The sequence below is a fragment of the Chlorocebus sabaeus genome, chromosome 26, assembly GCF_047675955.1.
Source record: "Chlorocebus sabaeus isolate Y175 chromosome 26, mChlSab1.0.hap1, whole genome shotgun sequence".
Taxonomy (NCBI): domain Eukaryota; kingdom Metazoa; phylum Chordata; class Mammalia; order Primates; family Cercopithecidae; genus Chlorocebus; species Chlorocebus sabaeus.
This window is the reverse complement of record NC_132929.1, coordinates 54751158-54762325: the sequence shown is the minus strand read 5'-3', so window position 1 is coordinate 54762325 and position 11168 is coordinate 54751158. Positions and strand designations below refer to the sequence as shown.

Here is an 11168-nt window from a genome sequence, read left to right as displayed (position 1 = left end):
AAAGGATAGAAGAGGAACCTACACCAGACTGGACAATCACACAGGGCTGCCTGGAGGAGGCAATACTGGAGCTCCTGCAGGGAGGTGGGCGGTATGGAAATGGGAGTCCAGGAGAGTTACCCTGATGATTTCCCTCTACAGAGAAGGAAAAAACAAGAGTGGGAGCATAAGTAATCCTTCCCCCAGCAGATGGATTCAAGCCATCTAAGAACAGAAGGGGGAAAGAAGTGTTCCAGACCAGGAGCCAGCATGAGCTAACACCAGGAGGCATCTAAGAGCACAGCTCACTGAGAAACCACAAAGAGATGAGGCTAGAGATACAGGCAGAGTCCAGCTCACAAAAGGCCTTGAATGTCATGGCAGATTTGATCCTGCTGACTCTAAAGGTCAACTGAGGAGTTCAAACAGGGATCTATGCTCAGATTCCTGCTTTTGGAAGGTCACCCTGGCTGTGGCAGCATGTGCTGGGGATGAAGGGGCTGAAGGTGGCACAGCCACAATGATCCCAGGCAGGAGAATGAGGCTGAGTTAGGGCAGCAGCTGTGGGAATGAATGGGATTCAAGATGGTGACTGAGAAGGCACATTTATATCCTCTCCTTCCCTTCATCTGATGGACCAGTGTTTTAAAAAGGCTAAGCCACAACAACAAACATGACAGGTTGAATGTGGTGGCTCACACCTGTAATCCCAGCACTTTGGGAGGCCTAGGTGAGCAAATCACCTGAGGTCAGGAGTTTGAGACCAGCCTGACCAATATGGCGAAACTCCATCTCTACTAAAAATACAAGAATTAGCTGGGCATGGTGGTGTGCGCCTGTAATCCCATCTACTCTGGAGGCTGAGACAGGAGAATTGCTTGAACCTGGGAGGCAGAGGTTACAGTGAGCAGATATTGCACCACTGCACTCCAGCCTAGGTGACACAGCGAGACTCTGCCTCAAAAAAAAAAAAGAAAAAAGAAAGAAAGAAAGAGGATGGAAGGATGTCGTTAGTCATTAGCAGACAAGTGATTTCATCTGGAAGATGAAAAGGAGTTAGAGACCTGTGGGGTAAATTAGAGGGGCTGGAGCACAGCAGGGCTCAGCTATCTGCCTGTGAGAACCTGAGGGAGCCTCTAGGCTCCAGTGCAGGTATCACAGAGAGCAAAGTGAAAATGGGGCTGGAACAGGCAGAATAAATGAAGATCCAGGTATGGACAGTTAATGCCCCTTCCCCCAAGTCATGAGTTCAACCAAGCACTTACGCCAAGGTAAAAAAATCAGACTCGGCTGGACGCGGCAGCTCACGCCTGTAATCCCAGTGCTTTGGGAGGCCCAGGTGGGTGGATCACAAGGTCAGGAGATCGAGACCATCCTAGCTAACATGGTGAAACCCCGTTGCTACTAAAAACACAAAAAATTAGCCCGGCGCGGTGGCAGGCACCTGTAGTCCCAGCTACTCAGGAGGCTGAGGCAGGAGAATGGCATAAGTAAACCCAGGAGGCAGAGCTTGCAGTGAGCCGAGATCGCGCCACTGCACTCCAGCCTGGCGACACAGCGAGATTTCCTCTCAAAAAATAAATAAATAAATAAATAAGAACTGTGTACACTGCCTGGTGAGATAGGTGCTGCTAGTATAAGGGTCGGCACCCTTGAGGAAGCCCTCCTTACTATGGCATTTAGGGGTCCATAAGTGTAATGACTGGTTCCCACTCTAAGCTCTGCCCACATGCACATAACCCCCTTTGGCCTGTGCACAAAATTCCTTTAGATATGGAAGGACACCAGGTAGCCCCATATATTTTAGAAAAGCTTCCAAAGTGAAGGAAAAAGAGCCAAAGAAGTCCTTAGAGAACCTTCAGAGAATAAAATATTAAAAAGAAATAAAGAAAATGTGTATTCTCAGGGAAGCTCAAGGAAATACAACTTAAAAAACACACACAAGATGTTAAGAAAAAAAGGAACAATTAGAGAAACAATTATCTTTTTAAAGATTGTGGCAAATACATAATATAAAATTCACCATTTTAACGATTTTTAAATGTACAATTCAGTGGCTGTATTAGTCTGTTTTCACACTGCTATAAAGATACTACCCGAGACTAGGTAATTTGCAAAGGAAAGAGGTTTAATTGACTCACAGTTCCACATGGCTGGGGAGGCCTCAAGAAACTTACAATCACGGCAGAAGGCGAAGGGGAAGCAAGAACCTTCTTCACATGACGGCAGAAGACAGTATGCGTCAGTGCAGGAAAAACTACCAGTTATAAAACCATCAGATCAGGTGAGAAGTCATTCACTATTACGAGAACAGCATGGGGAAAACTGCCCCCATACTCCAATCACTTCCCACCAGGTCTTTTCCTAAACACCTGGGTATTACAATTCAGGATAAGATGAGGTGGGGACACAAAGTCTAACCACATCAGTGGCATTAAGGATATTCACATTGTTCTAAAACTGTCATCAACAACCATCTCCACTCTTTTTATCTTGCAAAACTGAAACTCTGTACCCATGAAGCAATAACTCCCCATCCTCAGCTGGCCCTGATCCTGGCAACCACCATTCTACTTTCTGTCTCCATGAATTTGACTACTCTAAGTGTCTCATATAAGTGAAATCACATAATAATTGTCCTTTGTTACTGGCTTACTTCACATGCATAATGTCTTCAAGTTTCACTAACATAGCATGTGTCAGAATTACCTTCCTTTTTAAAGCTGAATCATAGTCCATTTGGTATGGATATACCAAATTTTGTTTATCCATTCATCTGTCTGTGGACACTCGAGTTGTTTCCACCTTTTGGCTATTGTGAATAATACTGCTGTGAACATGTGTGTGCAAACATAATAAAAGAAGTAATTTTTTGGCCGGGCACAGTGGCTCACACCTGTAATCCCAGCACTTTGGGAGACTGAGGCAAGCAGATCACCTGAGGTCAGGAGTTCGAGACCAGCCTGGCCAACATGGTGAAACTCTGTCTCTGCTAAAAATGCAAAAATTAGCCAGATGCAGTGGCGCATGCCTACAATCCCAGCTACATGGGAGGCTGAGGCACAAGAATTGCTTGGACCTGGGAGGTGGAGATTGCAGTGAGCCAAGATCACGCCACTGCACTCCAGCCTGGGCAACAGAGGGAGACTCCATCTCAAAAAAGAAGTAACTTTTTACAATTGAAAATATGGTTAACAAAATAAAACTTGCTAGATGGCTTGGAAAATAAAATTGATGGAATGTCTGGAATGCGGACAAAACATCAAAAAGACAAAAAAATACAAGACGAGAAATAAAATACGTCAAGGACTTGAAGTTCAACATTCAACCAGTTGACACTCCAGAAAGAGAACAGAGACAACAAAGGGCAAGGGCAAGGGGTTACCGAAGAAATAATAAAAGAAAATTTCCTAGAGCCATGAGTTAACCGTGTTGAAGCCCAGCCATGTGTCATGCACCTTGTGGGTACTGGAGCTACATACAATTGCCACACATTCCTGCCACATGGTACTGAGAATCTTGGGAGAGAGAGACAGAAACCAAACAGTTGCATAAATTAATGTAAAATTGCAGCTAGAATGCCGAGTGCAAAGGAACCTATAAAAACTTAGGCCAAGGCAGAGCCCCCTAACACAGGGACGTTCAAGCTCAGAAGCAACCAGGCAGGAGAGAATGGGAGGAGTTTTTGGCAAAGGGAACAGCATGTGTAAAGACTGTGTGGCCAGAGAGGGCATGATGAGTTCGAAGAGTTGAAAGAACAACTCCATGGCTGGAACTAAGAAGAGGCTTCCTAGGTGGTGAGCGGTGGAGGAGGTGAGGAGTAGATCCAACCATGTCAGACTTTGAGGGCCCAAGAGTGATAAGAAGCCAACTTTTAGAGACAAAAACAGGTCCCTAGGGAGACAGAAAATGCTTTCTATTCCTTCTGGACACCAAGAAACAAAGCACAAGTTAAATCCTCTGCAGCTACTTACTTCTCTAGTGCTGGATGGGACTTCCTACTCCACTGCGAAGAGCTCAGTCTGCCCCTGTCCCATGCAGCACAAGGGGGGCAAAGCTCCTTAGGCTAAATCATGGCGCTTTGGTTTTTAAAACTTGACTGAAGGACTTGGGTGACTGATGGGTGAGCAAGAGGAAAGTTGTTTGGATTCATGGGTATACATTTAAGCAGTTTCAATATTCCATGTTTGAGTGCAACTGTGATGCATATTGATGCATTCATTTTGCACATCTGATTATTTCTTTAGGATCTATTTCCAGAAATAAAATTTCTGGTACAAACAGATGGGGCATTTTTAGGGCTTTGGCCCTACAGAGCAGTTGTTCCAGTTTACAGCCCCAGCAGTGGATGAGTGTCTGTTTACTCAAACTCTCCCCTGTCCAGCTGTCATTATTACTGTATCTTTCTAATCTCTGCCAATTCAGCAGGAAAAAAGAGGTATCTTGTGGTTTTAGTCCTCTTTCTCCTCCTCCTCCCTTTTTAAGACAGGGTCTCACTTGGTCACCCAGGCTGGAATGCAGTGTCTCAATCATAGCTCACTGAAGCCTGGACTCAGGCAATCTTTCTGCCTCAGTCTCTGGAGTAGCTGGAACTACAGGTGTGCACCCCCATGACCAGCTAATTAAAAAAAAAAAAACTTACAGAGGGCTGGTTGTGGTGGTGGCTCATGCCTGTAATCCAAGCCCTTTGAAAGGCTGAGGCAGACAGCCTGCTTAAGTCCAGAACTTTAAGACCAGCATGAACAACATAGTGAATACACAAAACACAAAAATCAGCTGGTTGTGTGGTGGTGTGCACCTGTAGTCCCTGTTACTTGGGAGGCTGAGGCAGGAGGATCGTTTGAGCCTGGGAGGCAGAGGCTTCAGTGAGCCATGATCACAGCACTGGACTCCAGCCTGGGTGATAGAGTGAAACTGTCTCATTTTGTGGGTATGGGGTTTCACTTTGCCGCCCAAGCTGGTGTTGGACTGCTAGCTTCAAGCAATCCTCATACCTCGGTCTCCCAAAGTGCTGGGATTATAGGCGTGAGTCACTGCGTTTGGCCACATTTCTTTTATTATTCTCATGGTTACAGTTGTTTCATATATTTACGGGTCATTTCTACTTTTTTATTTTTTGAGATGGAGTATTGCTCTGTCTCCCAGGCTGGAGTGCAGTGGCGTGATCTCAGCTCACTGCAACCTCCGCCTCCCAGGTTCAAGAGATTGTCCTGTCTCAGCCTCCCGAGTAGCTGGGACTACAGATGCCTGCCACCATGCCTAGCTAATTTTTGTATTTTTAGTAGAGATAGGTTTTCACCATGTTGGCCAGGCTGGCCTTGAACTCCTGACCTCAGGTGATCCACCCACTTCAGCCTCCCAAAGTGCTGGGATTACAGGCATGAGCCACTGCGCCCAGCCATATCTACTTATTTTTAAACTATATATCCATGCCCTGTGCCCACTGCTATTGGGAATATGTCTTTTTCCTATTGATTTGTACCGATATTAACTCCCTGTGTGATATACATTTAATTATCCCAATTTATCATTTGCTTATTAATTTTATGATATTTTTGTATCATAAACAAATCTTTTTGCAGTCACGTTTCCAATCTTTCCTTTATGGTTTCTATTTCCATGTTAAACTTAGGATGGCCTCCCTCACATTGACATTACATAAATGTTTTCCTCTATTTCATTCTATTATTTGTTTGGTATCCTTGTTTACATTTAACTCTATCCCATTTGGAATTTATGTTAGCATGTGGTTTGAAGAAAAATCAAATCCTTAATTTTTTCAGCCATATTTATTTCCTCTCCATTTCGAAATGCCAAATGTGTCATTTTCTAAATAGTTAAAGTATACTTGGGACTTCTGGGCTTTCTACTACATGACATTGGTGTATCTTTTATAACTGTTATAGCCCCCTACATTCTTTTTTTCTTTATTTACTTGATTTTTCTCTCCCATTTACCAGTGATTTTAAAATGAATTTATCAAGTTCACTACCACCCTCCCTCCAAACAATTCCTTTAGGACCTTGACTGGAATTTATAAATTAACTTTAAGATAACTTCCCTTGCAATGATAATTGTCCCATCTCTTGGCTTCAACGCCCCACATTAGAGCATGTTTACAATGAGCCAAGGTCAAATCGGAGCATCCAGCAGGTTCCTGTCCCTGCCGGGAAGCACAAGTTCCTCCCTGTCCCCTGCCCACCCTGCTGGCTCTGGCAGGCCTTGAAAGGCCCATTAGGAAGAGGCCACTCCTCCATCTTCATTAACACCTGTGCCCTGGGGACCAGACCAGAAGTTCTAGGAAGAGGAAAGTCCTCTCCCCACATACCATGCACTTCCCCCAACAATGCGGGGAGCAGCTGCAGATTCACCATGCCCTGCCCCGACCCCAACATAAGCACTTAAGAGTTGGAGTCACTGAGGCTTCAGGGAGAGGGAGGGACTTGCCTGCCACATCCTGGGGTCCTGACTGGGTGGGCTTCCCTGGGAGACCAGGAACACAGATGTTCTGATGTTCTTTATCATATTGATGAGGGAGGAGGGTGGGTGTTGAGGTTTACTAATGACAATTTACAGGAGTCAATTACAAGTGAGGATGAGCACGGCTGTCCCAACTGCAGCCTCCTGTTTCCCTCCTCTGCCTACCCCACCCCACTCCCACCTCCACGGCCCTCTATAAACTGTGGCAGATGGACCTTGGTAACACCACCACCCGGGGCTTGTTAGAAATTAGAAATGTGGCTTTCCGGACCTGGCCGAGCAGGAGGCGCCATCATGGGAGTTGACATCCGCCCCAACAAGGACCAACAAGGTTCCGCGCAAGGAGCCCAGAAGCCAGGATATCTACCTAAGGCTGTTGGTCAAGCTGTACAGGTTTCTGGCCAGACAAATCAACTCCGTATTCAACCAGGCTGTACTGAAGAGGTTGTTTATGAGTCACACCAACCGGTCACTCTGCTGCCCAGATGATCCGGAAGATGAAGCTTCCTGGCCGGGAAAACAAACGGCCGTGGTCGTGGGGGCCGTAATGGACGATGCGCGGGTTCAGGAGGTACTCAGACTGAAGGTGTGCGCGCTGCGCGTGACCAGCCGGGCCGCCGCCGCATCCTCACGGCAGGGCAGGGGGCAAGATCCTCACTTTTGACCAGCTGGCCCCGGACTCCCCCAAGGGCAGCGGCACCATCCTGCTCTCTGGTTCTCTCAAGAGCCAAGAGGTGTACCGGCATTTCGGTAGGGCTCCGGGAACCCCGCACAGCCACCCCAAACCTTACGTCCGCTCCGGGGCCGGAAGTTCCAGCGCACCAGAGGCCAACGGGCCAGCCGAGACCACAAAAACTAACCCTGGAGCCTACCCTCTTATTAAAAAGATTTTGGATGAAGAGAGAAAGAGAAAAGGAAAGAAAGAAGAGGAGGAAAGAAATGTGGACCCCACCCTTGTCCTGCTGAGTCAGAAACTGCGTTTCAATCAAATCCCCAGGCAATTGTGTGCACGTGAAAGTTTCAGAAGCTAGGATCCCGAGACTCACCTGAGCTGGATGGAGCTCACAGCAACCGCTGAGATAATCACCCACCCTGGCCCCGCCTCTCTTGGGACAAGCCTGACCTCAGGAGTAGGGCCTGGGCAAAGCTGAAAAGTGAAAGAACCAAAGCTTCTCTCAGACACCAGGTGCATCAGAAACCAGCCTATTTCCTGCATCGAGGGCTGTGTGGAGTGATGATCAAGCATGAGGTCAGTGTGACACACACTTGGGTTCCAGTTGTCGCACTGACCCTTACAGGGGTTGTGACATGGGGCCCTCTATGAGCCTCAGCCGACTTACCTGTCAAGTGGCAAGAACTGTACCGCCTCACAGACCTGATGGGAAAACAGAGGTAAGTTTATCAAATGTCCAGGAGAGTGCCACATCATAGTGGGTGTTTACTACAAAGGATAATATGAACGCAGGGCAGGTGAACCCCAGAATTGGGACTTAGCCTGGAGGGTTTTTGGCTTCTCTCAGGAAGGAATTTAAGGGTGAGCCAGTGGTGTTAGACAGCAACTTTTACTGAAGCTGCAGTGTACTGCAACAGCAGAGTGACTGCTCCTTGTGGGACAGGCCTACCCCACAGGCAGTGTGCCAAGAATAGCACAGTTTTGTAGTCATATTTATATCCACTTTTTTTTTTTTTTTTTGAGATGGAGTCTTGCTCTGTTGCCCAGGCTGAAGTGCAGCCTGGACTCACTACAGCTTCTGCCTCCCAGGTTCAAGCAGTTTTCTGCCTTAGCCTCCTGAGTAGCTGGGATTGCAGGTGCATGCCACCATGCCCGGCTAATTTTTTTTATTTTTAGTGGAGACGAGGTTTCACCATGTTGGCCAGGCTGGTCTTGAACTCCTGGCCTCAAGTGATCCACCTGCCTCAGCCTCCCAAAGTGCCGAGATTACAGGCATGAGCCACCGCACCCACCATCATCTCTAGCTTGGACTCCTGTGAGCCTCCTCACTGGTTCCCTTCTCTCACATTGAACCCCTAGATTCTTGTCTTCATCCAGCAGCTAAAACAAGCCAATTAAAGCAATCATGTCACATCACTCCCTGCTTAAAACTCTCCAGAAGAAACTCTAAACCCATTTCCTAATTTGAAGACCTTAAATGATGAATCCTATCTCACTATCTCTATCTAACCATATTTTAGGCTGGTCTTCTCCTTGTTCACACTATATTAGCCTCACATGCCGAGCCCGTCCCTCTGTAACTTTGCCATCTCCTACTCTGTTTGCCTATAATCTTCTCCCAGAGTGGGGTTGGTTCCTTCTGGTAATTCAGGTCTCAACTCAAATGTCACCTCCTCAGAAAGCTAGGGTACCCCTTCTCTGTCACCCTGCATCATATCACTCTGTTGTGTTTTCTCTAGAGTCCTCACCACCACAAGCAGTGCTTACCCTGTATGTTTATTTCTTTTTCTTTCTTTTTGAGACAGGGTCTTGCTCTGTTGCCCAGGCCGGAGTGCAGTGGCGTGACCTCAGCTCACCTCTGTCTCCCAGGCTCAAGTGATCCTCCCACCTCAGCCTTCTGAGTAGCTGGGACTACAGGCATGAACCATCATACCCGGCTAACTTTTGTTTGTTTGTTTGTTTGTTTGTTTGTTTGTTTGTTTGTTTTAGTAGAGATGGGGTTTAACCATGTTGCCCAGGCTGGTCTCAAACTCCTGGGCTGAAATGACCCACCTGCCTCAGGCTCCCAAAGTGCTGGGACTCCAGGCATGAGCCATCCGCACCTGGCCCTATTTCCTTACCTGGTCATTGTCTCCCCATCTCACACCCCCACCATCCATAGAATGAGGGATAATAAGGATTTTGTTTTGTCCACTACTGTATATCTAGGACTTAGAATGGTGACTGGGACATATTATGTGCTCAGTTAACGTATGTGAATAAAGTAATAAAGATGCTTACTCTTCACCCTCCTTTCTGCTACCTTCCTTCTGAACTGTGTGCAGTGGCTGGCTATATACCACATCAGCCCAGAGCAGTGTTTATAATGGCAGTTTTCAGGCATCTCCTCTCCTTCAGATGCATGAATTAGAATTTCTGGGGGAGTGTGCTGGGAATTTTTATTTGGAGGCCACTGCTTTAGATAACCAAGAATTGGTTCAGGTCAGGGCCTAGCAGACAGCCTTTTTTTTCCCCCCTCTTCAAAATATTGTGGCTGACTGTGCTTTCGAGAGGACGTTGATAGCTTCATCCTGGTATGCAGGAAGCACTTAAGAACTATGAGTTGGAAAGAAGATGAAATGAAATCTGTACTTAGTTATTACAACTTTCTTTTTTCTCTTTTTCCCAAGATACCAAGGGCAAGTAATTACAACTTTCTTGATGCAGTAGAGGAATCACTGATCTGGGAACCGAGAGAACTGGGTTTGTCCCCCAGTTGTTGCTGCTTCCTAGGGAGGGCAGTCTCTGAGCCCCAGATTTCTTATCTGTAAAAAGGGACAAGTAGTACTTAGACAATGGAGTTGTTTCATTCGTTCATTTATTCATTCATTCATTCATTCATTCAAACATTTATTATCTCTGCATACTAGGACTGAGCCAAGGTCCAGGTGATATAAAAATAAGAGGCTAGGCATGGTGGCTCACACCTGTAATCCCATCACTTGGGGGAGGCCGAGGTGAGTGGATCACCTGAGGTCAGGAGTTCAAGACCAGCCTGGCCAACATGGTGAAACCCCATCTCTACTAAAAATACAAAAATTAGCCGGGCATGGTAGCAGGCATCTGTAATCTCAGCTACTTGGGAGGCTGAGGCAGGAAAATCTCTTGAACCCAGGAGGCGGAGATTGCAGTGAGCCAAGATCACACCACTGCACTCCAGTCTGGGCAACAGTGAAACTCCATCTCAAAAAAAAAACAACAACAACAACAACAATCATTGTAAGGAATAATGATAGATGTGTCCCCAGAATCAAAAGTGCCCCACCCTCTCCCTGCCTGTAGCTGTGGTCTCAGTAAGGCCCCAGAGCAACACAGGAGAAAGGACCTGCTCTGATACAGAGTCTGATGGAACTTTATTTAAATCATGATGCCTCTAGCATTATGGGACCAGGCATGAGACATCCCAAGCCAGCTCAAAGGAGTTAACTTTCTTCAAAACTTATATAGAATAAATTCACTTTCTATGCTACCAATCTTCATTCACTCATCCATACAACAAATATTTACTAGATATTCACTACTATTCCTATTGGATGTTGTGCAGCTTGTGGAGGAGGTTGCCATTTGCAGTAAAGGAAACATTGGCTAAGAAACAGGTTTGAGGCTGGCCGCGGTGGCTCACGCCTGTAATTCCAGCACTTTGGGAGGCCAAGGGAGGCAGATCACTTGAAGTCAGGACTTTGAGACCAGCCTGACCAACATGGTCTCCACTAAAAATACAAAAATTAGCCAGTTGTGGGGGCATGTGCCTGTAATCCCAGCTACTCAGGAGGCTGAGGGAGGAGAATCGCTTGAACCTGGGAGGTGTAGGTTACAGTGAGCCAAGGTCATACCACTGCCTGCGTGACAGAAACTGTCTCAAAAAAAAAAAAAAAAAGAAAAATTTGAGAGAATATTGTGAGTTTCATGCTGGAGAAGCTGAGTTTAAGGGCCTATGAGAGATACATGCCTAGAACTTAGGGAAGATGCCTGGCCTCCAATGTACAGAAGATATTGT

At 46.5% G+C, this 11168-nt stretch overlaps 1 pseudogene; it reads left to right on the top strand.

Annotated features, from left to right (window-relative positions):
- Nucleotides 1-6753: 6753 nt before the first annotated feature.
- LOC103245244 (large ribosomal subunit protein eL18 pseudogene) lies at nt 6754-7504 on the top strand (annotated as a pseudogene).
- The last annotated feature ends 3664 nt before the right edge of the window (nt 7505-11168 follow it).